This window comes from Anas platyrhynchos, chromosome 12, assembly GCF_047663525.1.
Source record: "Anas platyrhynchos isolate ZD024472 breed Pekin duck chromosome 12, IASCAAS_PekinDuck_T2T, whole genome shotgun sequence".
Lineage (NCBI taxonomy): Eukaryota > Metazoa > Chordata > Aves > Anseriformes > Anatidae > Anas > Anas platyrhynchos.
The window spans coordinates 18,445,537-18,471,400 of record NC_092598.1 but is presented as its reverse complement, the minus strand read 5'-3'; positions in this window follow the sequence as shown (position 1 = coordinate 18,471,400).

The following is a 25,864-nucleotide window of genomic DNA, read 5'->3' as shown; positions in this document are numbered from 1 at the left end:
CGTTGTGCTTCACTTATGTCCTCTGTGTCATTCAAAGTTTAATGCAGGGAAATGGAGCCAAACAAAGAAAACATCTCAATGACAAACATCTCCGATTTTGCTTGTTCTAGTAATGAATGATGGCACCTTGGGGAATTATTATAATAGTAAATATAATAAAGTTATAAATACCAGTAAATAAATCAGTATAGATTCAAGCTTCATAAATGATATTTTAATTATATTACTTTATTTTTTCTTGGCTTTTATTTTCATAGGTATCACTATTTCTGCAAAAATTGTTTGTGTTAATCAAATTATCATTGATTGTTTTTAATCCAGAAAACCTTTTTCCTAAATTTATGTTTAGACTATAGGAAACTACCAACAGTTAGAGTCTGTTGCTCTAGTAGAAAATGTTTTAATTCAAGATTGCAATTCTTAAATGTAATTATTTGTTGTTCTTATCCAAATATATTGAATTTCTACTGTAAATACAATATTTTTCTTTAACAAAACACGTTACTATTTGGTGAGATGTGAGGTTTTTACTAGGGAGAAAAACAAAAGCAGAAAGTTCTTGTTTTAACTGATCAGCAATTTATATTGTCCGTTAAGGAAACCCTTGGCATAGCAAAAATTATAGTGGAGACTTTGCTGAGAAGGAGAAAAGGCATAAAACGTGTAAAGTTGTTAGAAGTATGGAAGGGAATGGAGGACTCTATCATTAACATTCTAGGTTAAGTTTCTGGTGTATCTGAAGTCCTCTAGATTACATTCAGCTGACATGCTAATTTTTGCATCCCTTGGGCTTTAGAACACAGTTTTGTACCTAATAAGTCAATGAGAGTTTTCACTATTAGCTTCAATGCATTTGACTTCAGTTTCTAGTTTCTGCAGGTGAGACTGAGAATAAACAGCAATAAAAAATGGAATAGTAACTAACAAAACAGATAGAAGTATTTTAACGTCATTCTTAAATAGCTTTTTAAAGAGGCCAGTATTTTACATAATGGTCCATTATTACTCAACCCTATATGTATCATCTATAAAATAATCTTGATTTAAGGTATATAATGTGTAATAGACCTGTAAGTAAAGGGTATCTAAAGATGTAATTACCTTGCTTGTGAAAGGTTGCCTCAGAAAATGGTTACTCTACACAACAATAACGTACCATTATGCTAGTTTTTTATATACCACAGCTGCTCCACTCATTATATGTTTTCACAGATTTTGTAGTGATAATCCACATATTGGCCTACTTTGCACAAAGTATAAACAAAAATATTTCTCACTGTTTATGATTAATCACTTGAATATTTTAAACATTAGAAGGTTCTAGAATATTCATAACATCTTAGACCTAAACTTCTGGAAACTAGAAAAGACATCTTTAATGGAGTTTTATGGTGTTTGCATAGCAATGCACAATTGAACAGTAAGACTATCAGCATCAACCCTTTGAGCTCTTGATCTGTATCAAGTATCTCTAAGAATACAGAAGGTATCTGTAGCCTATATGATTCCATTTAAATGGATTGAGATCCAGGATCTCTAAACATGTTAGAAAGTGATGTTTAGCATAATGGAAATGTCACCAAATGTTAGTGGTAACGGTGAAGACTTGACTGGCTACTATACGTAGGTGTAGGTACATAGGGAGCTATGGCTTTGTTAAAATATATTTGTACCTACCTGTATTTGAACAGTTCTTGTTTTCCACTTCTATTAATTGAGAATTATTTAACACACCATGGTTCTTTAAAGCACTACATTGTAAATTACATTTCTTTTCTGAGCTGAGCTAATGTTATTGGGCTGAATATTTTGTGCATGCACAGGATCAAATGATTATTAATAGTTCTAGTCTTTCCTGGGTTGCTAGCTGCACAATAATGAAAAAAACAGCATGGTCAAGGTACAAATCAGCTTGAAACATCTCCTGTGAACTTTTAATTCTAAATTAATACATAGCAATTAAAAAGCTTGTACTTACATATTTCTTTTAGACTACACTAATGGTTTGGAAGTAACAAAGACAGACATTCTGATTAGAAGAGACCAGGAGTTCACAGATCAATAACAGAATGTTGCAATACTTTCTGTAAGTCTGGATTATGTATTTTCTTTCAGAGACTTTCACTTTCAAAGTAATCATGGAAATTTGTAATTGTGAGATGAGAGTGCTTTGCTCCACAAATTCTAAAATAATGTAAAATTTAATATATCTCTGAGTATATCTGTCCTGCTATATACATTGCAGTAAAAATAATATCGCTTATATCAACTGAAGAATACAGACACACTTGCTTCTATGCCAACAGAGGCTATTTATGATGGAATTTCCTTGTGGGAGTGACAACAATATTTTAGAGCCCACAGACTATGAGCGGTTTTTTTAGAAATATTGGGCTCTCTTACCTCTTTGACCTTAGTTACAGTGACAGAATGCAACTAGGGACTTGGCTCCTGGGAGTCAAGGTTTCTCACATAAACTGCACAACCTTTTTGGAGAAGGTATAGCCAACAAATGCATTTCATAAACAGGTGAGGGCTCTGTGATCTTTCATAATTTCAGAAATTATTGATGGATGAAGAAGAGTTAGAAAACCCACAGATTTTAGACAATGAAGCAGTTAGAACAATTTTTTCCATTTAGTGAAAATTAAAATGTTTTGTTATGATAACTAAATAATTAAATATTGGACAATTTGGAATAAAGATGAATAAATTTAATTTGCTTCTGACTTTCCCACTTTATTATAGTCAATGCTATCAAGAACCATTCACTGTGGATGTTGGATTTTGATATATACATATATATATATATTTTTTTTTTTTTTCCACTGACTAGTTGCATTTGACTTTTTGTCTTGTATATTTCTGCTTCAGACTGATAATTTTTTTTGTCTTTTAATCTGCAATGTCATTGATGCATCATCTTTTTCTCTGTTGAAAGAAACAGGTTGAGGGGTTGGATTGCTGAGACAGGATTACAACAGCATATTAACTGTCTTTCTGTTTCTAGAGATGTTGCAAGCTGCTTCTACTGTGTAGGGTAGTAATTATTAATAAATTTACTCTACTTTGTGAAGTCTGCCCTCAACCCTTCCAATCCCCATTCTTCAAAATAAAAAGTTGGACTTTAAAGTAGTAAGTGCCTAAGAAGAAGGAAGGTTTTTGATGCTGTCGCTAAAACGAGTACCGAAGAGCTTGCATTATCCATCTCAGAGCTGGTATCTAAGATATGTACTATTTGAACACCAGTAAAAATTAGCTGAGAAGTTTATTTCATCCACAGAGCTGAGCAGGAAAGTGAGAGATACCCATCCGTGGACATCTGAGCATTTCTTATAGAAAATCTGTTGGGCTATTTCTGTAGCATTAGAACCATGTAGCCTACCACAGAGACTTGGCCTTTAATGCCAAGTCATTTTGGTTGCTACACCTCACATTCTTTCAAATGTGCTGCTCTTCAGACCAGTCTCTGTTCATACAGTCTCTGTGTTTTTGCTGCTGCTGGAGGAAATGTCTGACAGCCTTTTTAGAGTCTTTATGTGATTTTTTAGGTTCTTGACATGGTCTTTGACCTAGCTGCCTCAATGTGCTGCTGCTACTCCCTTGTCTCTGTTCTCCCTATTCTGTACAAAATTTATAGCTGGATTGTACAGCCTCTGTCTTATGTTATAATTTAAAACTTTGATGCGATCTTTAACAGAAATACCTCAGTTGCAGGAGTGCAACATCACAAGCATGGATGATTACTGCAATTTTCACTTCCGCCACCTTGGACAGGCAGGTCCCCAAAGGGTTACTGTTAAAGCAGGTACAAAAGGGGGGCAAGCTGTCTACTGTCTATGCCTGTGTCAGCTCTAACATTAGGGCACAGATGAAACAATTCTAGTATCTCCTAGAGGGCTGCACAGCAGGATACATTGCACCGGCAGCTGCAGTATGTGTTGAAAGGCTGGAGCAGATGCTCTCTATTCACTGTGCTCACCACTGCAAATTTAGCACCAGCAACTTTCACAGACTTTGAGCCCTAGATATTGGGACAATATATTGACACTCAGTAGGGAATCATACTAGAATAAAGGAATAGTCTTTCTTTCCTTCCTGTCTTGCTCACAAAACACTAGAAACAACATGAATCTTACTGTTCAGGATATTCTGCTAGTTCATGAACTGAAACCTATTTTCATGCTTGTAGAAAGCTGTGAAGAGTATTATTTATAAAATGTCTACCATAAAATGTAAGTAGTGCTATCTGAAACTGCTGATTTCACCATGGCCTAAAGTGACTTTTTTTTTTTTTAACTACTCCTAATAAACAAAGATTCCTATCTGCATTTACTTACTTTGAATTTTATGGAAACAGCAGTTTTCTCACTACAATAAACCCAGATCAAAAAGTGTTTTCTTTTGAATTCAGATCAGCCAAATGGGCATCTCTTTCTGAATTCATTTGTGCAGCTGATCTCTGATCTGCAGCGTAGCTAGGAGTTTCATATGGTAAAAGGGGTGTAACTCATTTGCACTGAATAATGTATGCATATATAATACGTGCAAAACAGCCAGAAGCCAGAGAAATATCCTCCAGCCATCTACCTGTGTTTAATAAAATTTACTGTCCTTTCATGGAACTCCACTCCTACAAGTATCCTTTAAAATTGAGATTAGATGTGTTTTACCTAAATTATTGTACTATCAGAGAGTACCATACTACCATCTTTCAGTGTGTTTCTTTTACAAAGCAGGACAGGAAGATTAGTTCAAAAGGATATAGCTAACTATTTTACATTACTTATGAATTCCATGCACCATTTAAGAATCCATTAATTTTGGTCTACTTGTTAAGATATTGAATACCTCTAATTCTTAGGATTTCCCATAGATGTCAGTGCAGAAGACAAGTGCACCTATTTTCCATTGTTACTGTTACATACAAGCTCTTTTTCTCTTATAATCTGAAAATGGTTTCTATAACGAGAAAAATATTAGAATGTATTTTTCTGGAATTTGACTGATATATATATATTTTTTTTCAGTCAGTCAAAATCTTATGGGAACCCTATGCAGAGGGAATGCAGATCATTAGGCAACTCACTATTATTCAAGTTATGCAAATCTTCATCACGCCCTGTTGTGGCAAAAAATATTGGGCACATTAGTCATGGCTGCTGAGCACTTATATCTCCAAGTTAAGACAGTAGAAGGTAAAGGTGTTCAACCCCTCTGAAAGTAAGGGTTATTACATTAAAATAGATCTATCATACTAGATTGAAACGTTACAAGTATACTAAGAGTTCTCTGACATCTACTTTAAAATATGAGCCTCTGGGGACTGGTCTCACACCATAATCTGAGCTGCAATATGAAAAGTTGTACTTTCAGAGCAAGCCCTATTAAGGCTGTTTCCTATTGTTCACATATCTTTTTCTTTCTTTTACTTTTTTTTTGTTTGTTTGTTTTGGTAGACATTTGTTCTTCCTCTACAAGTTGAAGCTGTCACTCTTCTCTGTTTTACCTTGTTATCTGGTATTTAAATATATACTCTCCTAGCTCCCATCTGCTCCCTGATCCTGGTTGCTGTAGGATCAGTGCCAAGCATGGAGTATGCATTATGATCAGGTATGCACTTGCAGCTCAACCTCACAACCAACAAGCTTGGAATCCTTTGCAGTCCCATGGGTTTGTAGCCCTGGAATGGGTCCTTGTATCAAAATTGTGTTAGCAGACTGCAGCAGAGGGCTACAGTTTAGATGGCCAAGAAAGCATATGTACCTATGTGGGCGTAATATATATTGGACTTTCAATTTACTTATCATTACTAAGATATCACCATTATCATCATTTGTGCCATTTAAAAGCTTCCCTGGAAATAATATTCTGAACAGTATAATGATTAGAGATATTCTCTTTATTTTGTTAATCCAGATTTAGAAAGACTACCAAAGCGTTCTCAGATGTTGATGACACAATTGGATGTTCTGTGTTAGCAGCTGATTTTTGTCAGCTTACACTTTGTAAACATTTGGCAAGGCACATGAGGTTTTCAGTCCATCTCTCTCAAAATGACTTTACTGAAGGGGATACATATTGTCATGCAAGGGGAAAACAATCTGCAAATCCTGTGGAGCTGGTGACCCAGCGGGTCGCAGCTTGGCTCCCGGTTTACTCTGGGGGCAGTGAAATAACATTGTTCTTTGTTTGAGATGTCTACCAACGCCACAGTCAGGTACCTGGCTGTGCCCTTTCATGTAGTTCCCACCACGTGCATTAGGCTTCTTTCTCAGTGCTCTATCAGGGTAGCATTTCTGTAGTAATCCCTGCAGACACAATTATTCTATCAGTTTTGTGTGCTCAAAATAGGAAGCAAATCCAATTCCATTCCTCATCTCTGCCGCCAGCAAGACACAGTTCTTCCAACACTCTTCTTTCTCTCAGGTTAAGTGTTGTAGCTGTATTTGTTTTACCCATGATGTAAAAAGCAGCCTTGGAACTTTTCTGTTAACCTAAGCTGTTGGGTTACCCCTATGATGATGCAGGACAGATGCATGAAATCTTGTAACATCCATTCAGGTAGCATGTTAGATAATGAGAGAGGGCATGCAGTTAACAGATTTTTATTTATTTATTTTTAATAAAAATACTTTTCAGCTTGCATTCAGTAATGGCTCAACTGCTCATGACTTCGGGTTATGAGGAGTGGCCAAGTAACGCAAGGTAAATTATTCATTTGCTTAAAGCAAGTCTATAGGCCAGTGATCTGCTTAAGGCTGCCTTAGACCTGCATCTTAGTGCTGTCAGGATTTCTCAGACTGAGAAGGATTTTTTGAAACTTATTTGATGTGGAGTTTTATTACATTTGAACTGAAAATGAGCTGTTCTGGAGGAAATCCTTGGAGAAGCTCCACCAGTATAGGACACAACAAACAGCAGCAGCTGCAGCATCAGCATGCTCCTCACACTTTCAACTAGCAGCTCAATGAAAGATTTTGGCAAGGCAGAAGACCCAGTGGATGCCAGGTTGGCACCGGTACCTGTTGTGTTTTCTTGGTCTTATAGGATTGAAAAAAATGATAAAAAAAAGGTAGCCTGTGTTTATGATACTGCAGCTTGAGATGAGGGGGAAAAGGGGAAAATTAAATTATTCTTTTTAGAGTCCCTTCTCTGTCATGGCCTTTTGCCTTTGTTCTTCTGCGTTCATCATATTAATTAGGAAAAATATTCAAAGTACTGATGTCAAAGACAGTTTCTGGAGTTGGATGATATCTTTTAAGGATAATAATTTAATGAATATTAACACTACAATTTCTTCTATATATTGGTCCATGTTTTCAAATTTAAATGTTTAAAGGCATGCTGATCCCATGCAGTATCTCAGCACAGAACAGGTTTGCCCTCTTTCCAGAACCAGAAGAAAAAAGCTGTGCCACTGCGGTGTAATGCAAAAGCTAAGTGGGGGGCCTGCTGGGGACAAAGACTATCAATTCAAGAGAACTGGCAATATGACTGGTGGAACTAAGTAGCTTCATGTGGCTATGCGTTATATAAATATATCAGCTGAGGTTGGTGCTAGCTGGCAAGTTGCTGCACTGTGTTCTATTGCAAGACAGAGAGATCCTGAAACTACTTGTTTGGCATACTGTTACACTTATTTGTCACAAGCAGCTAACCATAAACCTTTAGGTCTTGAAGGATGTTCTAGTTAAACGTATGCATTTCTTTATATTATATATCTCTGATGTTACTATGTTTATCTTCATACATAGCCTCTCTAAAACAGAACAGACTATGTCTCTCTTGCATGATCTAGAAGGAAACAGAGGCCATTACCTTACTTACTGTACAATAACTTTTTGAGCAAATACACCCTTACTGGAACTTGTTTTTATTTTTTTTCCGAAAAAGTCTTTGATTTGTTGCATGGGAGAATTAAATTTTGCTACTTTAAATAACACCAATTATAATAACACCTTGGATTTTCAAAGGATAATATTTCATTTTCCTAAATGACTGATTTTAGTTTATCTTCATTTCCTATTTTCAGAGATCATAGGGATTTTTTTTATTATGATTCTTAATTACTATTCTTAACAATATGAAAACTTTTTAATAATTAAAAAATCTTAGTAGGCCTGATTTATATATGTACAATTATTTGAATTATACTGACATCACATATCCTTTCATAATCTAGCAATTGGTTTTCCCTTATACTATGACTTTGTTTAACATTTTCTAATTACTGGAATGAGGAGAGAATGGAACCTTCTTAATGTATGTTTTGTGCCATCTCTTAGAAAGATTTCCAGAGCTATGTATATGGGCTTTCTTTGGTAATTTCAGCAGAAACTAAATTTGTGATGAAATGTGTCCTCAGTATCTGTCTTCCTGAGGTGTGTTGAGGCTCTGCAGATACCACTAGTTTCTAATTAACTTGCAGGCTAAGTTCAGGTTGCTGACCTTTACCTGTAAAACCCCAAATGCCTTGGGACTAGGTCACCTGATACAATTTGTGACACTTCTTGCAGGTGCCATCAACAACTCACCTGTGACAATGGACCTCATCTTTAAGAGAATGGACCTGATGGAGAGGATGTGTTGTGCTTGTTTCTTCAGTCTTCACCCTGTAGACTTTCTGAGGGTGAGTTGGTTGAATTAAATGGTCTAATGGAATATATGAGTGCACAAATTATGAATACCATACTTATTTTGTTTGTACTTAAACAGCAAGATATACTTTGTCAAAGCAAGTCAGATCCTCCTTGTTCTCTATGGAATGATTCCTGTTGTGTTCAAACAGAACGCCAAGGCAAGGCATAATTTGATTATGAGTGTTTTCTCTGTGACAGAAATGAAAGGTACGGAGAGAGCATTTAAGTGAAATATGTTATTGAAAAGGAATAATGGTGTGCTGAGTTTCATACACTAAAGAGCTGAACTTGGTTCTCTTTCCTGGCAGAGAAGCCCTATGGAAAACTGGGTAAATCACTTAAATTCGTAACTCCAATTAATTTCAAGAGGAATAAAATATCTAAATACTGATGAAGAGGCAGGCTTCAGCCACTCTCTAAATTGGTTAGTTAAAGTGGATAATAGCTTTTTTAAACTTTGAGTATTATAAAGAGGCATTCTGTGCATGGGAAGTAGTCACATGTTGCAGTGATGGACACCATATACCTCCAAGGTTTGCTTGTATGTATCTCTAGAGCATTACTGAAAATGTCTGTGATAACAGAAGTATACGTGTGTTTTTTTTTTTCATGTCAGTAGACCTGATGAAAATACAGTGAGATCCAAATTATTCTCTCAGTAGGGAGAATTACTTAATCACAGAGAGAATCATCTAAACAATTTAATCACAGTGTGGATATAAACTGTTTTTTGTGGACTCAATCCATATGCCAATCTTCTAAGTTCTGTTCTTGGAAGTTCAGCACATTTAATAGGGGTTTATGTTGTTAATCTGAATGATTTTTACTTCTGGACTTATGAATGATGAGGAAAAAAAAAAAGGACTTATTTTTTGTGGAGATTACACAGATGACATGGGAAAGTATAAAAGAGGAAACACTGGCAAAACAGAAGATCAGAAAAGGAATTTGTTTTTCTACTGTATAGGTGAAACTAGAAAATCAAAAGCAAAGGATCTAAATGAAACTCAGTTTCTGATTTCCTCTAAAATCAAGTATGCAGCAATAGATAACACATTTAGATTTAATAGAAGCTCATAATGAAAGGTAAGTTAGTAAGAATTTTAGAAAAGCTGAGAGTAAATAATTTTATTCACACTTGTCAGCTAGACTGAAAAACTTATTTAGAACAAACGTGAAAAGATAGTAGTTGCCTTTGCAAAAGATACGAATCTTCTTAAACTATCTAAATAGGTGATTATATTTTATATTATGAACAGCTATGCTCAGAAGTATGTTTCTGGAGAAAAAGAAATACTAGGTGTCAGCATGATTCCTGCTTCAATCGCAGCTGTAGCAGATTTGAGCAATAGCTTATTTTATAGATTTGCACTTGCATTTCTTTAAGGAGATCAAAGCAAGTTTGATACAGTACACCAGTTGTAGAAAAGACTTTTAAAATTCTCTAAGTAGAGTTTGACAGTCTTGTTTTGAAAAAAGTATTTTGATAATTAGGTTCTGTATTTTGCAAAGACATGGATGCTTGTTTGTCTTTATGTGCCTCACTGAAGTCAGTGATTTTATGCATGGGGAGTTAAACTACTTATATCTTTATGCAGTCGAAGATTTTGACATTATTTATTGTTTAGCTGTTCCATGATGCAGTTGTCTTCTGAAAGCAAAGTGGATGAAATGCAGAAATGTTTTTTAAAAGGGGGAGGAAAAATGTGCTAAATGAATTAGTACTTATTGGCAGTTGAGAATTTTGCAACAAGATTTAAAACAACACCGAGAGATAGTAATTATTTACTGTGCTTCAGCTCCTTGAATGCAAATTAAGCATAAGCTAAGTAGATCATTACCTCTGTTTTTATGTCTGCATAGATAAACTATGAGGAAAAAATATCACTGATATGAGAAAGTGTACCTATACAATTATCTGCTCTCTTGCTGTTTACCATGCAAAAGTCCAAATGTTTTATTTCACCCTGACCATGTTAGCATGAACAGGGAGGTCAAAACCATTAGCAGATTGATCCTTCTCACACTCACATTTTATGGCCCTATCCACTGCTGGTTTCACTTCAACGAGTTTTCTATTTCTCTTTCAACTAGCTAATTTAAATAAACAAAGTTTGGGGTTTTCGATTCGGTTTATCTGCCACTTTCTCTGTACTTGCCTTTTTTTCTGAGCTCTCTCCTCTTCATCTCCTTAGTCATTACCTCCTGCATGCTATCTTAATGTTTTCAATTCTTTTTATTTTTTTTTTATGAGACTTTCTATTGGATAGAAGTGTCTCGTCTTAGGTAATCTTTATTGATTTTTTGGAAATGTTTCCAGATTCCTCCTTTTTTTCTTGTGGAAAGCTACAGGTTTTCTTAAGCATTGGAATTCAGCAAATACAGCCAATTGCCATCTAAGACTTATTAGCAGCTTTAATTCTTGAGAATCTACATTTATACATTTACATTGACGTTTACATGCCTATGTCTTAGTCATTTTTCTCACAATTCATCTACAATAAAATAAGAAATTCTTTAACATAAAATTAACGTTTATCCTAACAAATGTGACTGAATTGCTCATCACTCTTCTAACAATGTTTGATCAAACTGCCAGTCATTCAGCTTATTAGTGTCAGTATTTGTTTCTGATTTTATTCTTCAAGCAGAATTATTTTCAGTTCACTCACTAGTATCCTCCATTTCTGCACCCTTCGGTACTCCTTATACACAGGGCTCTTTTCTGGCTCACCTAATCTTTCATGACTGGATTCCTGCATCAGAGCTCCCCAGAAAACCTGAGGTCTCTGGTGGTATCTGAACAGCTGTGCAGAGCTGAACTCTGCTTCTCCATTGTATTTCCTATGGCATTATTTCTCCTTGTGTGTTTACACTGTGCTCTCAGGAACTGGGAGTGAAGTGATTGTGCAAGCAGGTATGGCAATTTCAGGGTGCTTGTGTGTTTGTGCAGAAACCCTTCCCAGGAGACTGGTTACTCATTTTGGCTTCTGAGAAATGTAAGGGGGAGTTGTATATTGTACACACAGAGAATCCAGCAACTTTGAGAGGGTTGTGTAACATCTGCTTTGAAGTAGAATGCTTCTAACAGAGTAAGCATTAATGAAAGGTAATTGGATGACAAAATAACATATTATAGAAAAATCCAGATGTAAATTATATGGGAAGGGCAGTTTAGTGGAAAATCTAGCACTAGGGCTGGAAGAGTCTATAGAATCAATGAAATAAAATTTCTAGATTAATAGAACCCCATTGCAAAGGTTAAACAAAATATAAATATGGAAGTAATAGCAAATGGGTGTAGAAGAGAGAGGACAGGATACATAATGAAATAATACTGAAGTATAACATAATGACATAACGTGAATTTGTTCTTTCAGTTATGGTCACCCCATCTCATAAAGATTGCAAAAGAAAAGTAGTTCACAGCAATTATAATAGACATAACCAACTGATATTGTAAATCTTATTAACTGATCAGGTGAGAGTGGGGCAGACAAGTTTAAAAACAAACAAACAAACAAACAAAAACGTTTGGATGTTGTATTTAGTGTAGTGTCGCAAATACATGTTGGCACAAGGCCCTGTTTGGGTGTACAGTACAAAAAGCTTTGTATATCATGAAGATCTTAAATCAAATGAAAATCATGTATGTGTGGTTGTGTTTCTCTGCAAAATAACAGGTGTTTAATGCATGTATTAGGGCACCTGTTTTATTTGGCTGTTATTTGTCCAGAGATGCTTATTCATGCTAAATTTAGCAAGATTGTGGCAGAGCATGAGTTCACTCGGGAATGTGAATCTTTGAAATATGCTCTCACTGGAGCTTGGTGAATAATTTAACTCGCTAAATCTCTTTTCCAGCTTGCCATTTAACTGTGAATAGATTTCAGTTTTGATTTATTTTGTTCTTTATTCAAGTTATTCAACAAAAAGTTTATGCAAATGCATTGCAGCCTCAGGATAGCTCGTATATTACTCACAGACTATAGCTTCTGCTGCTGGTGATGGGACTGATTTGATACCCGTTTAAATAATTGGAAAGGCTCCTATATACTTCAGTTACAAAATTCTACAGATATTTTTCTATTGACTTCAGTGAGTGTGGGATGAAGCTGTGTTCTCAGCTGGCTACTCGTGCTGTGTGACTGGGCTGATAGCTCATATAATAGGGTTTCTGCTACTTGACTAGATGACTTGAAAATCCAGAGTTTTCAAAGATTTTCATGAGAATGTTCCTCAAAAGATGTATATGTCTTCATGATGTTTCAATGAATTTTTGCAGAAAGGTAAAATATGTGTAGACTTGCCAAAATGTCAGCAGAAAGCAATTCAACAATTGTATGGTACATTTGTAAACTCATTAAATAACCAATATATTTTTAGTATTTACCAACCTAAAACCAGCTTAATACATAAACTCCCAAAGGTATACTACATATATAATGGAAAAGTCTAATCTGGAAAGAATTTTTACTGACTTACAATATCACTGTTTTTGAAAGACTTCATAACATTGCTTTTAATACTTAAGAATGTATCTGTTTTATTTTCAGCTAGTAGTTCAGCAAGTTTGGGTTTCATTTCTTATAGTCAGAAGTCCTGTTGGGAAACGCGTCTGAATGAGAACTGCAGGATAGCAGCCTTGCACTATATGATTCACAAAAATAAAATATTCATACATTTCTAAATTATTTTCTTTAATCCCTGATTTTTCTTTAGAAGCGAAAAAAAATAACAGTTAATTTTTGTCTGAAGTAAAATCTCTTGAGATGCTTGTTTCAGCGATCATAAGTTAGAAGAGTGTATCTATTAGGATTCTGTACTATCAAATCTAAAATATACCTGGGGATATTTCTGAATCTGATTTTATGATTATTAAGCCTTCTTTAGTTGTTTAAGAATTTAGAAAATACTTGTTTTATTTTTTTTTTATTTACAATGATTAACCATAGAATAGCCTCTAATCATATTATTTGCTTAACCAAGTGAAAGATTTAGTAATGTGTACGTTTTCTTAGTAGTTTGGCTATATTTTTGTTGGTCAGTGCCTTGAATTGCCTCCTGAAAAGAATTGATGCTAAAACATTTGTAGAGACTTCATTTATATGCATAAGTATCACTTGATCTATCAATATTCTTTCAGTTTGCAAAGTTTCCAAAGTAGCTTATAAACACTTTTTCTATATGTACACATCATCTTAATGCTACTAAGCAGTAAGTATTTTAATGATGAATCTTTATCTCCTGCTCTTCTCTCTGGAGGCAGTTTGATGAATTTTCAGTGGAAAGCCTAGATGTACTTAGTTTTCTCAGTGTTTGCTTATGAGGCTTGTGTGGTTAAACCTCACCATATGTACTTCAATTGGTTCTTTTGCAATTACCAAAAGATCTTTCCATCCCTCACTCTCCCCCCCCCCCCCCCCCCCCCCCAATTATTTCAAATATTTTTCTTTTGTATTCAAGACACTTAGGTAGTGGTATGAACCCTTGGTAATCTCTTTCTTCACATTTCTTTTACTGTTATATTTTGGATTGGCTATTTGCAAAAACGTTAAGTGTATATATACAGAATCACAGAATTGCCTAGGTTGGAAGAGACCTCAAGATCATCGAGTCCAACCTCTGACCTAACGCTAACAAGTCTTCCACTAAACCATATCACTAAGTTCAACATCTAAATGTCTTTTAAAGACCTCCAGGGATGGTGACTCCACCACTTCCCTGGTTGCTTGCAAGTCCCATGCTTACAATTTCTTGTAGCGTTAAAGGGCTGACTGTGCTCCTTGGACTGTTTCAAGTATTCTGTACTCATATAAGGTTCTTTATAGTATCTTTGCAAATAGTATAGTATCTTTGAAAAGAATAACTTTATTTCTTCTGTGAATAAGATTTTGAAATTCAATAATGGCAAAGGAAATACAGCAGTTGCTGAGTGATTTGAAGCATCTTTACAGAAATTTGCTATTAAATTAGCTGGAAGAAACTTCCTCAGTACAATGATCAACTTATGAGAGACGTTTTTAAGTTATGTTTTAAAGAGCTTAGTTAATTCAGTAGATGGCACTATTCCTCCTGCATCACTGGGCTACTAACTCCGTTACAAGATGGTTCTCTACTATGACAGTCATCTTGTTTTTCCAGATGAGATGAAATAAGTTTTTTTAATATTTTGAATCTATTAAAAGTTCCCATGAGATTACCTGCAAGAATGTAAGCCTTGGCAAGCCTTCTGCCAAGATTCCAGTATGAGAAATTATTAGATTTAGATAAATTTATGGTTGTCTTCCTGTACATCTGAGATATGCCTAGACCTCTCTTTTGAATTCAGATTTTCTGTGCAATGTCATGGCTAATACTGTTGTTCTACAAATCACATAGGTCAGCGTAAGCCATTATTATTACTTAAAACAAACAAACAAAAAAAGTCTGTGTGGACTGGCAAACTGATCCTGATCCAAACTGATACAACTGATCCAAACTGATATAACTAAGCCAGCAAAGAAGCAGCATGCCAAAAAGTTAGCCTGGGTATTTTTCCTGATCTGGTTCACTGTGCAATAAGCAAGTTCACTGTGCAATAAGCAAGAAAGTGGCATAAGAGGGAGTGACACCGTCAGGAATCATAGAATGGCTTGGTTTGGAAGAATCTTTAAAGCTCACCCAGTTCCAACACCTTGTTTTTTTATCAAGGTTATCTTGAAGATAATTCATTCCATGATTTTTGTACTTTTAGGAAACTGTGATTATTCTGTGATTCTACTTAGTTTGGTGGGTGTAAGAGAAATAATTATGGTGACAGTTTCATTGTTGATACTCCAAGCTGCCAGAATAAATCCTGATTTTTCCTTGAAAAATTATTAAAAATTGGAGATCAACAAAAGCAAATGAGGTAGTCCAAAGGACTAAACCAATGATCTGTGAAAGATATTTAATTCAACCAGGCACAAGGTTACTTCTTTCATACATTCTCCTTCTCTCAAAATAGGAACAATTCTTTCTTATTTCTTATTTTTGAAAGCTTAACTTTTTTGATGTGCCTAATTTTGATGTCATGACAAATTTATATCTTTATAGCCTTGACACAATTTTCCTGAAACTAAAGGGATGATAGCTAACTTGAAATGTCTGACATAGAAAATCCCCCTCCCATACCTCCCAAGTCAATAAATATTAAATTTCATTTAGGATGAAAGTAATTCAATGCAAGCATTTCCTTGATTTTATTGGTAGCTTGGTCATATCCTCTGTTACTATGATCTAAAAATTCCTTAAGAATCAGTATTGCAAAGTCCTGATGCAATAAGTATCATGAGCTTGGTTTGAAATAATAAGACTGGAAAAAATATTCCTCTAGCTTTCTGGCAGAGAATCCCGTGGACTACATCACTTTTTATTTAAAATCAAAATAAAATCCAAATATTTCACGTATGGCAAAACTGAATTGTAATTAAAATACTTGTTTTAACTTGGACTACAAAGCCTGTCATTTTCATTATATATATATTAGTATATGTGTATATATATATATATATATATTTATATAAATAATTTTATCTATTAGATCTGTAATCATCCTAGAGATGGAAGCTATTTTGAGAATAGGAAAAGATTTCTCCCATCCTTGTATAACTTTGTTTGCAAAATGCTGTGATATTCACAGCAATCATCTCTATATTTCAAAAGTACTAAAAGCAGAAGCCAAATAGTATTGATTTGTATTAATTGCTTCAGGTCCAAGTAGTCATTCTCCCATTGTGTTGAGTATTGTATGAACAGTATAGAAAGTCTTTGCCATCTTTGCTCCAACTCCAGTATTAAGACTATTACTTAAAACAGGACAATAAACGACCTGACTTGCTTTCCCTCAAATTAAAGATACCTAAATTTCCAATGTGCTGCTTGTGGTTTGCTCTCAAGTATTAGAAAATTAAAGTCTGTCAATAAATACATTATTTACTTTCTGTACAGAACAATATTGATTCTCTTTGCATTCCTTCAAATTCCTCCTGAGTTCTGTCACTCAATAATACAGCATTCCTGTCATCCTGAAAGGATCCCAGATGGACATAGCAAATCAGCAATGAATGCATCCTTTCTCCATTTATTTTGTTTAATAAGATAATATTGGTCTTCTGTCACTACAGCCAGATTCAAATGCTCTCTTTAATGCAGTTTCAAGTTCCATGGATGAATGTTTGAGCTCTCAGCATATGTACTAAACCAGCTCCTGCTACCTTCCCAAGGCAAAGTAATTAAAACATTACATTTCCCTCAGCCCTCCTGGCTAATGATGGCTACTTATATTTTCTGTGTACAAGATGGGAGAATGAACAGATCTCCTTGTCATAGAATGCTGGTATTAAATGATACTGACTTTCTTTAAAAAAAGTTATTTTTTTTCTTTGCCATGCTGAATGCTTTCCTTCAAACTTCATGGGTCTTGGCCACTTTTTTTTTTTTTTTTTTTTTTTTTTTCTGCAAAGACAAAAGGAAAAGAAAAAAAAAGAAGTTTCTGTGCTAATGAAGACTTAGTTTTTTAGCTCTGGTAGGAGAGAGAAATTTTAATTTGTGATTGTGATGGCCATGAAAGAGTCAACACTATGGCTTGTGGAAAATTTGTTTTCATCAGAGTACACCCACATGGGAGATTCAGTTAATTTTAGCTCTAGGTGAGGCCCTGAAAGACTAAAACATTTTTTTTATTCTCTTTAGGGATGTCCAAGGTTCTTTATTTTTTTTTCCTTTTTTTTTTTTTTTTTTTAACTGTTCCAGTTGCTCCTCTGTGAAATTGAGGCATGTGCATGTGACAGTCAGTTTTCATGAAGACAGATCACTGTCTGTGCAAGGTCAAACTTCCTCAAGTCCATGAATTTTGGCAGCCACATCACTCAGAAATGGCCACAATCACCTTTCAGTCCCTTGTCTCTCTGACCTGCCAAAAGCTTTTGTGGAGCATGTTATGTTATTTAGAACACTTTTCTAATGAGTATGAAAGGTTAGTTTGCAACATGAGCAACTTAAAATAAACAAACAAAAGTATTTAACTGCTATCACAAGGAACAGTGATTAGTTTGAAGCTACTTTGTTGAAAAATGTGGCTGAGAAAGTGATATAAAAAGCATACTTTATCATTTTCCAGTAATGAATAAGCAGAATTTCCAGAAATGTGTATAGGTCTGTTAGTCATACGTGCTGACTATCCAGTGATTGTGTGAACTTAAACAGCCACGTGCTCAGCACCTCTGGAAAGCATCTGTTTAGAAATAATAAGGAAATTGAAGAACCCAAATAGTAATCTTCAAGCATTTGTAGTAGGAGAAAGCATTTTAAAATACAGTAACTCCCGTTTGGGCACATGTATCAGGACCAGATTTTCCAAAACATTTATCAGTAGAGTTCCTATTATAACACCTGTTAAAATTTGTAGTGACTTTAGCCATCAGCTTGCTTACTTTCAAAAATGTGTAGGTGTAATAAATTCCTTCTCTGAAGCATAAATATCTACAGCTAAGAATAAGCGAACTCTTATAGAGCAGTGTTTTTTTTTGTTTTGTTTTTTTTTTTTGTGTGTGTGTGTGAATGAAATAATTTTTCTGTTCTTATATTCTCCCCCTCACATGGAAATGCCTGAAACTACAATAAAACTTCCATGTCCACTGGGATAAATAGGATTCAAGTAGATAATGTAAGAGTAGTTATGTATCATCTATTTTAGGTGAAGCAGGGAGATGGGAGACCTACTTCCCTAGTCAAGTGTTTCTGTCGCTTTCATTAATGTCAGAGTAACCAAAATTAATGACCCCAGGATACTCTTAGTAGAAGTTCTACAAGAATAAAAACTTGTTTATTTATTGTTAAATGAAAAAAAAAAAAAAAAAACAAGCAAACAAAAAAAAAACAAACAAAACAAAAACAACAAAAACATTTCTGAAGCTACTAGTTGATAATACAAATAACACTTATTGAAAAGTGTTTTTGTTTTTTAAGTTTTGCTAAAATGTCACAGCGCATAGCTTTTTAAAAAGATTTTAAAATAAAAACTTCAGGAAGATAACTGGATTATGCATAACATTCAATAAATAACATCCAATAAAATGGTTCAAAAAGCATTTACTTTAAATAGGGAAAGGTAGTCATGAGGAAACTAAACTGGAGATATTTTCTCTGTTTCTTCAGTTATAAAGCATATCTTAAAACTAGGAAAATGTGAAGTGTATCAAATGAAAGGAACTATGTTAGAGTTTAATTTTCAATATCACTGATTGAAAAAAAAAAAAGCACAGATAACATTTAATCTTAAATTTTAAAAAACAGCATGATTCACAATTTTCCTTTTAATATTTATCAGACTAGATTGGTATGACTTTATACACTTAAATGTGTTTTTTTTTTGTTGTTGTTCTTTAATGTAAACTAGAGCTCATATGAAAGAATGCCCTAAGTGTGTAAGTATAATTAGTCTGGCTATTATGAACCAAATCCTTCATAATCCTAGTGCATACAGAGACCAAAGGAGACTGGATTTGTTTGTCTCTGTAACTCCTGAAATAGAGCTAATTTGCAATGGTTACGCTAATTTAGCTTATCTATAAAATGAGCACATATTACAAGTGTTGTTTTATAGTTTTAATATGCTGTTATTAATTTTGTAGTTAATTTAAAGACTTTGGCACTAATTGATGCTCACTGTCCTCCTATCTCCCTGAGCAAAATACCTTAATTCTATAAAACATTGGGGCAAGAAAATAAACCAGATAACCTCTTGCAATCTCTTCTACTTTTTATTTAATTATAAATTGAATAATAAATCTACTATTTATTTGATGATAATATAAGCAACATGTATTGTAAGGGCTTAAGAAATAGTAAATAGTTCCTGAAATAATCTTCACTCTTGGTGTGTATAGAACCCCTTTCCCCAGTATTACATTGTGTTGAACTCCTCCTGTGAAGGAAATTACCTCACCTGTGAAGATGAAAAGCAAAGAGGAGAAAAAAAAAACACAATGAACTTAATGTTATATGGCAAATATACTGCTTAAATATACTGTCTTTTCTACCATGTATAGATGAATATGCAAATACCCACCTACATGTTGACATGGCAGTTTCCAGTCTGTTAACATCTGTGGGCTAGGAGAGACAATTTTTGAGTAGTGGAACTTTGCTGTGATGATTGAAGTTCAGCAGGACCTTGTAAAACTTCTCTAGAAGTTGTTTCATGCTTGTCTGTATAACCATATTCTAGACAGATCTGAAGTTACCTGCAGTTTTCTTGAGGGAGTAGATGAAATAAAGCCTTTCAGAAGCCTTTATATGATTCAAAGCAGCTATGTAAATTCATTATTTTAAGGATGAGTAGTGTCACTACTTTATTTGACAGTATTATTTGTTAGAAACTATTTTCATTCTGTAGAAGTAATTGTCTGAACATTTACATTTGTTTTTACAGCCAACATAGGTCACTACTAAAATACTGTGTCACTGACAGGTTTATAATTCTGCTGACACAGGCTGGCAGATAGACGAGCGTCTCCCATGGAATATAAACATAAATTTCAATGAATAAATAGAACAGTGCCTGTTAGTGCAGTCATCAAAAGAGAAAAGCCCCATAAGAAAATAACAGAAGGCTTTTGACCCTTTAAATTATAGCTCACTAGCTCACTGCTATAATCAACGGAGCTTCTTAGCACCGATGATGCTTTGACTGCTCCTGACATCATCTTGTGTGGTATTCACATCAAAATCCAAATGGAAGGTCAAATTGCTCCAAAAATTAAGTGGGTAATAGACCATCTGAATAGCCCAGGTTCTAGGTCAGAGAAAAACTTTTATGCTGTTCTGCAAGATTTTGAGTAGTGTATCTTTAGTGAATTATAGAAAAAGGATGATATATTTAAATATACTTCTGGGTGTTTTCTGTTTTATTTTTGTGATTGTTCAAATTTCTTATTCTAACTAGTCTCTTCAAGGTTTATTGCACAAATATTTAAGCAGTGAGGTTCCTTCATGTTATTAATTAGCACTCACTTTCTTGGGAGCATTTCACAGGCATGGGGTTAGAATTTTTCCCCACTGACGTTGTTAGGGGTAAACTGGGTAACCAGGTTATCTGCTGGTCTGACATCAACCAGTTTTTCCAGAGGGAAATATAGTCCCACTAAACTTTTAAAACATCTTTGAGCACTACTTACAGTAGTAACATCCTTTTCTTAAGTTTTAAAAGGAGGAAAAAGGATGAGCACAATCAAGGAGTTCAGCATATTAAAGTCAGTGAAGCTGATCCTGTCTATTGTGAAGTTAGCCTATTAGAACCAACATGATTTCCTCATTGTCAGAAGACAATTTCTGTTAGAACTAAGACTGAGTTCAGCAGTTCAAGACAATACTTTTTTTTTTTTTCTAAAGCAGAAAGGTGATCAAAACTGTTTATCAGGCGAAGTTGTCTGTCAGTCATTGCACCTTGCTTACATTTATACATAATATATTGTGTATATGTAGCTTCACGTACATAGGAAGCCTCTACTTAGCTACTTGTAAATGGATGGGAGGGTCTATTTCAGAGAATGAAATCCTCACATCTTAGACGATGTAATTTCCTTTTTTTTTTTTTTTTTTTAATTAGCCAGGCATCAATGCGTGGTCCATTCCTAGATCCTAGCCTGCTTTAGGGCTCTGAGGTCATTACCACTTTGCATTAGCCATGTTCACTTACGACATTGTGATTAGCAATAGCTACGCTAAAATTTACTGGCATCCTTTCAGGCAACTGAAATGTGTGACTAAATATAACCAAGCTACATTTAAGCTAGCTAATTATGATAGTGATATGAGTCAACCTTTCAAATGTGAGACTCAGTCTGGGCTGCTGCCATCTTTCAATGACTGCCTTCCTCCCTTATAGCTGTGGCCCCAGCTGAGCTATCTGAATTACAGCTAGTTAGATGATGTTCACTAATGTTCCAAACATTACTCCTTTTAGAACCTGTTTTTACTTTCATTGATGGTCCCTTTACTGCTTGTACCATTCCTTATTCTCATACCTGTTATTTCTATTACTCCCATTACTATCTTTGAACCTTCAGTGAAGGACTCATCTATGTTGTCAGAACAGCAAACTAGGGAATTTCCATAACAAAAGACGTTTTTGTGAATCAGCTGCATTCAGCTTTTTACAATAAGCCTCTTCGAGCAGAGGAAAAACTCGTGGACTTGTTTGTTTGTTTTCCTTGCAGAAACTGTATAATTCAATGTTTGTAATGGTTCCAGCGATGAATTATTGGAACTTTCATAATAGATTCAATAATGTATGTAGGAAAGTCTTGTTTTTCCTTTAAACAGATTCAGCCTGTCAGCAGGAAATTTTTATAGTGTTAGTTCTTTGATTTCTCTATGTATGGTTGTGGGTTTTTTGTTTCTGTTTATCCATGTTTGTTTATTTTTATAGGAAAACTAAGTTTGCCTCTGGCTGAAATTTGTCATTGACACTTTGGCTTTTCAGTATTGACTGATATTTTTGAAAGGCATTGCATGTTTATACTAGATTTCTTAAATATGAGCATCTTAAGTTGATTATTAGGTACAATGTGTGGGAGAGTTCTTGAAAAAATTCAAGTAGAGTTGGGTAATTTATAATTGCTATAATAGCTGAAAACAGGTCTGAAAGCAATTTACTAATAATAGGTTAATTCAGAGGTATAATCATCTATATTCATCAAGGAGAATTTATTTTCAGTTGAAATATTTTCCTTTAACAGCAACTCTTTGCTGTATTAGATTTTTTTTTTTTTTTTCTTGGAGACTATTTACAATTGCTAGCATACCTTTTTTCTCATTCAGCATTTACTCTGATGTTCTGTTAAACTTCTGCCTCTTCCTACTCTTATCTCTACTTTACCTCAGTTAATAGTTGTAAGTTAAGTCTAGGAAAAAAAAACATTGGAGAAGGCAATGAGTACTGTGACACTACAAACTTCTTGAAGCAGACTTAAGCTACCTTGCAGAACAGATGCATTTCTTTAAGGGGAACACATTATGCTGAGAGTTGTAGTTAGTCTCTGGCAGAACTTGTAGTAATATGTGTATTTGAAAGTGTGTGTGTCTTGGAATGCAGTGCCTCATGCCATCGTTTCCTGGCTTTTTTGTGTGGTGTTTGTAATGTGAACCTGAATGCTTCAGTATGTTTGTGTTGTTCTTTTTTGTAATAGCAAAACATAGTCTGATGTACAGCTGCTGTAAGCATAGTTGCATAGTTCTAGTCAATTTTCTCTAGACTAATTTCAAATATCCTTTGTAATTTAGGAATAACACAAATGTATGCAGACTAACATCATTCTGGTCGGCTCTGCGTCTGGAGATGGGTTTACTGATGAAGCTTTCAGTCTTCATTCAAACAAAATTTCATTCTTGAATTCTGTGAGTTAAAGGCAGCAAGATATTTTGAGTGACAACTATGGCTAATTTTAGTGTTTATAATATTTTTTATTTTTCTCCCATTTATTATCCCTTTAGACTGAAATCATGGTTTTGTATTTAATGAGATATAATTTCTCAGTCCTTTTTGAGCAGTAGTATTTCTTTATTATATAAATATCTGCTTAAAAATGGGTGCACTGTAGGAGACCATATGAAGATATAATGTCCGACTTAAAATCAAACATAGTTTATCCAGAGGTTAAAGACAAAGTAAAGAGATCAGGTAGATGAGAAGAGAGGTGAATCCATCATACTTCCTGACCAGAGTTCTTCATACAGTGTTTAAACTCTAGGGATTAAAAACAAATAAAAAATACTTTCAGAGAACAAAGTGAGGTATCCACTTGCCTTCAGAGTAGGTAAAACAATTCCAAGCTCTGTAGTCCACTGCCAAAGTTAGGATATATTTTTGAACTCTCTAATCTCATGTTATGAGGTAACATAATGCAACCTTCTCCACTGTATTTTTATGGAGTATCACGGCCTTGTGGCTTAAAAGATTTCAAAAACTTTTCTCATTTTTCACTGACTGTGTATAATCAGGGCATGCTATTTTTCTGTTCAGAACTTTAATTACACATTTTATGTTCCTGATATAGGGCTATTGTGTAGATAACTTCTGTTTGAAGGAAGGAACTCTATTTTCATGCCTGGCCACTCTTACTAATTTGTAACTTTTTGTTGTTGTTGTTGTTTTTGTTTGTTTTGTTTTGTTTTTCCTGTTAAATTCAATGTTATAACACTTCTGAGTATTTAAATTTCTCACATAAAAATGATCATAGCAACAACTTCCAGACTTAGTGGTCAAAAAGTAAACTGAATCTAAGCAGTAATGTTGTGTTTCAGTAATAATATACAATAGGACATTAGGATTGTTTTATGGTTATTACACCCACAGATCTGCAGTAAGGTGAAAAATGAGACAGGAGATGAAAAGAAAATGCTTTCAGCAGCTATATGAGATTGGTTAATGCATAATAATTTTTTACTCTGGAATGGTTTATTCCTGAATATGATCAAATCTATGTTATAACATAGCATAATTTGTGAATAAATTAACCCAAACCCAGATACGCTCCACTTTCATAAGACCTGTGAAATTCTAGAACATCAAGTTTAAGCACTGTAGAATTCTCCTTGCTCATGCTGCTGCCATACCTTCCAGTTACAGCTTCCCTTGAGGCATTTTTTCTACCATGTAAATACCTCTTTGTAATAGCAACGTCTAATACAATTTCATCAACTAAATATTAAGGACTGATTGGAAATCACTATCAGCCTAATCAAAACCCCATTAATTTTCTGTTGGCTACAAGACTTGGATGAAGGAAGCTACAAGAAATATAAATAATTTACTGTGGAGACCAAGAACATTCTGACACTGCAAATTCAGGGCATATACAAGGGCTGACAGATTCCTCTACAGCACTCACAGTAGCTGTATTTAAAAAAAAAATAAATAAAAAAATGGGGTTTTATGTTAAATGTTATATTGCACCAAGATTTATTGCACCAAAATTGTTGTAAAGACATATATTGCTCTGAAGGAAAGAAGAAGCTGGTCTTTAGTCTGTTCTGGTGGGATAGACCTCTAGCTCTGACCCTAATGATCCTGTACATTAAAAAAAAAAAAAAATAATAATGCAAAAACACATTACTTCATTACTCTCCCTTTAGATAGTTCATTTTGTAAGAAGCAATAATTACAGTCCCACTGGGGAGAGGGATAGTTTCCTGTATGTTCTGTGGACTGCCAGCACAATAGTTATCCTGACCTTTAAACTGAAGGTTTTAGATTCTAACATATTAGAAATAATGAAATATATATACATATCACTAGATTGACTTTTCTGTTTAGCTTTCTCTAAACATTAAAAAAAAATAATCTTAACAAATCTACATGTTTTTAAATTTCACATACACTAGCTTTCAGTAAGATGGAAGTTTTTTTTTTTTTCAGAATTCACAAGGTGAATGATTTTCCGAAATTCTGACAGATATTAAGAAATACAATTTCATTTTGCATTTGTGATTTTTATTGAGCTACAGAATAAGAGTTATTTAAGCCACTGGTCTGGTAATCTGCTGACCTGAGGTTAGTTTCTGGTATGCTCTGAACTATTTACATGATGATAAGTTATATCTCGTCTGTAAGAGTCAGTCTTAAAGCACTTCATTCCTTCTGTTGAAGATGACTGGTACATATATTGTACAAGTAAATAAAATAAATAAATACATGCAGTATCTAGGGTATCTGCTATATGAGTTAAAAACAAACAAAAATCAAAACCAGAAAGCATTGAAACTATTATTGTAGACTACATTGTTCTGTTACAATGAAATGTTTTGTAAAATTGAAGTTCTCTTTCTCCAGAACTTCATTACTTCATTTGAAGAAAGCAAAAAAAGAAAGTTTCCCAATTGTTGACATAGGACTTTCCAAATTTTGTTTTAAATTTACTCTTTTTTTTTTTTTTTTTTTTTTTTTTTTTTTTTTTTTTAATTTATACTTGTTTGCCTTACACAAAAAGCTTGTGTTTTTGCATGGACTTTTTCTTGGCTGTTTGTTGGGTTGGGGAACTCAGTAATACTCCATTTCTATTCTGGTTTTATGAATCAAGAATTTGACACTCTCCACACATCTAACATCCAGTAAGCACTGGAATTAACTCAGACCCTTCTTTGTAAAGCCAAGTTTTTCTCTAATGCTACCCAACTTGTAGGCTATCTTGTAGACAAAA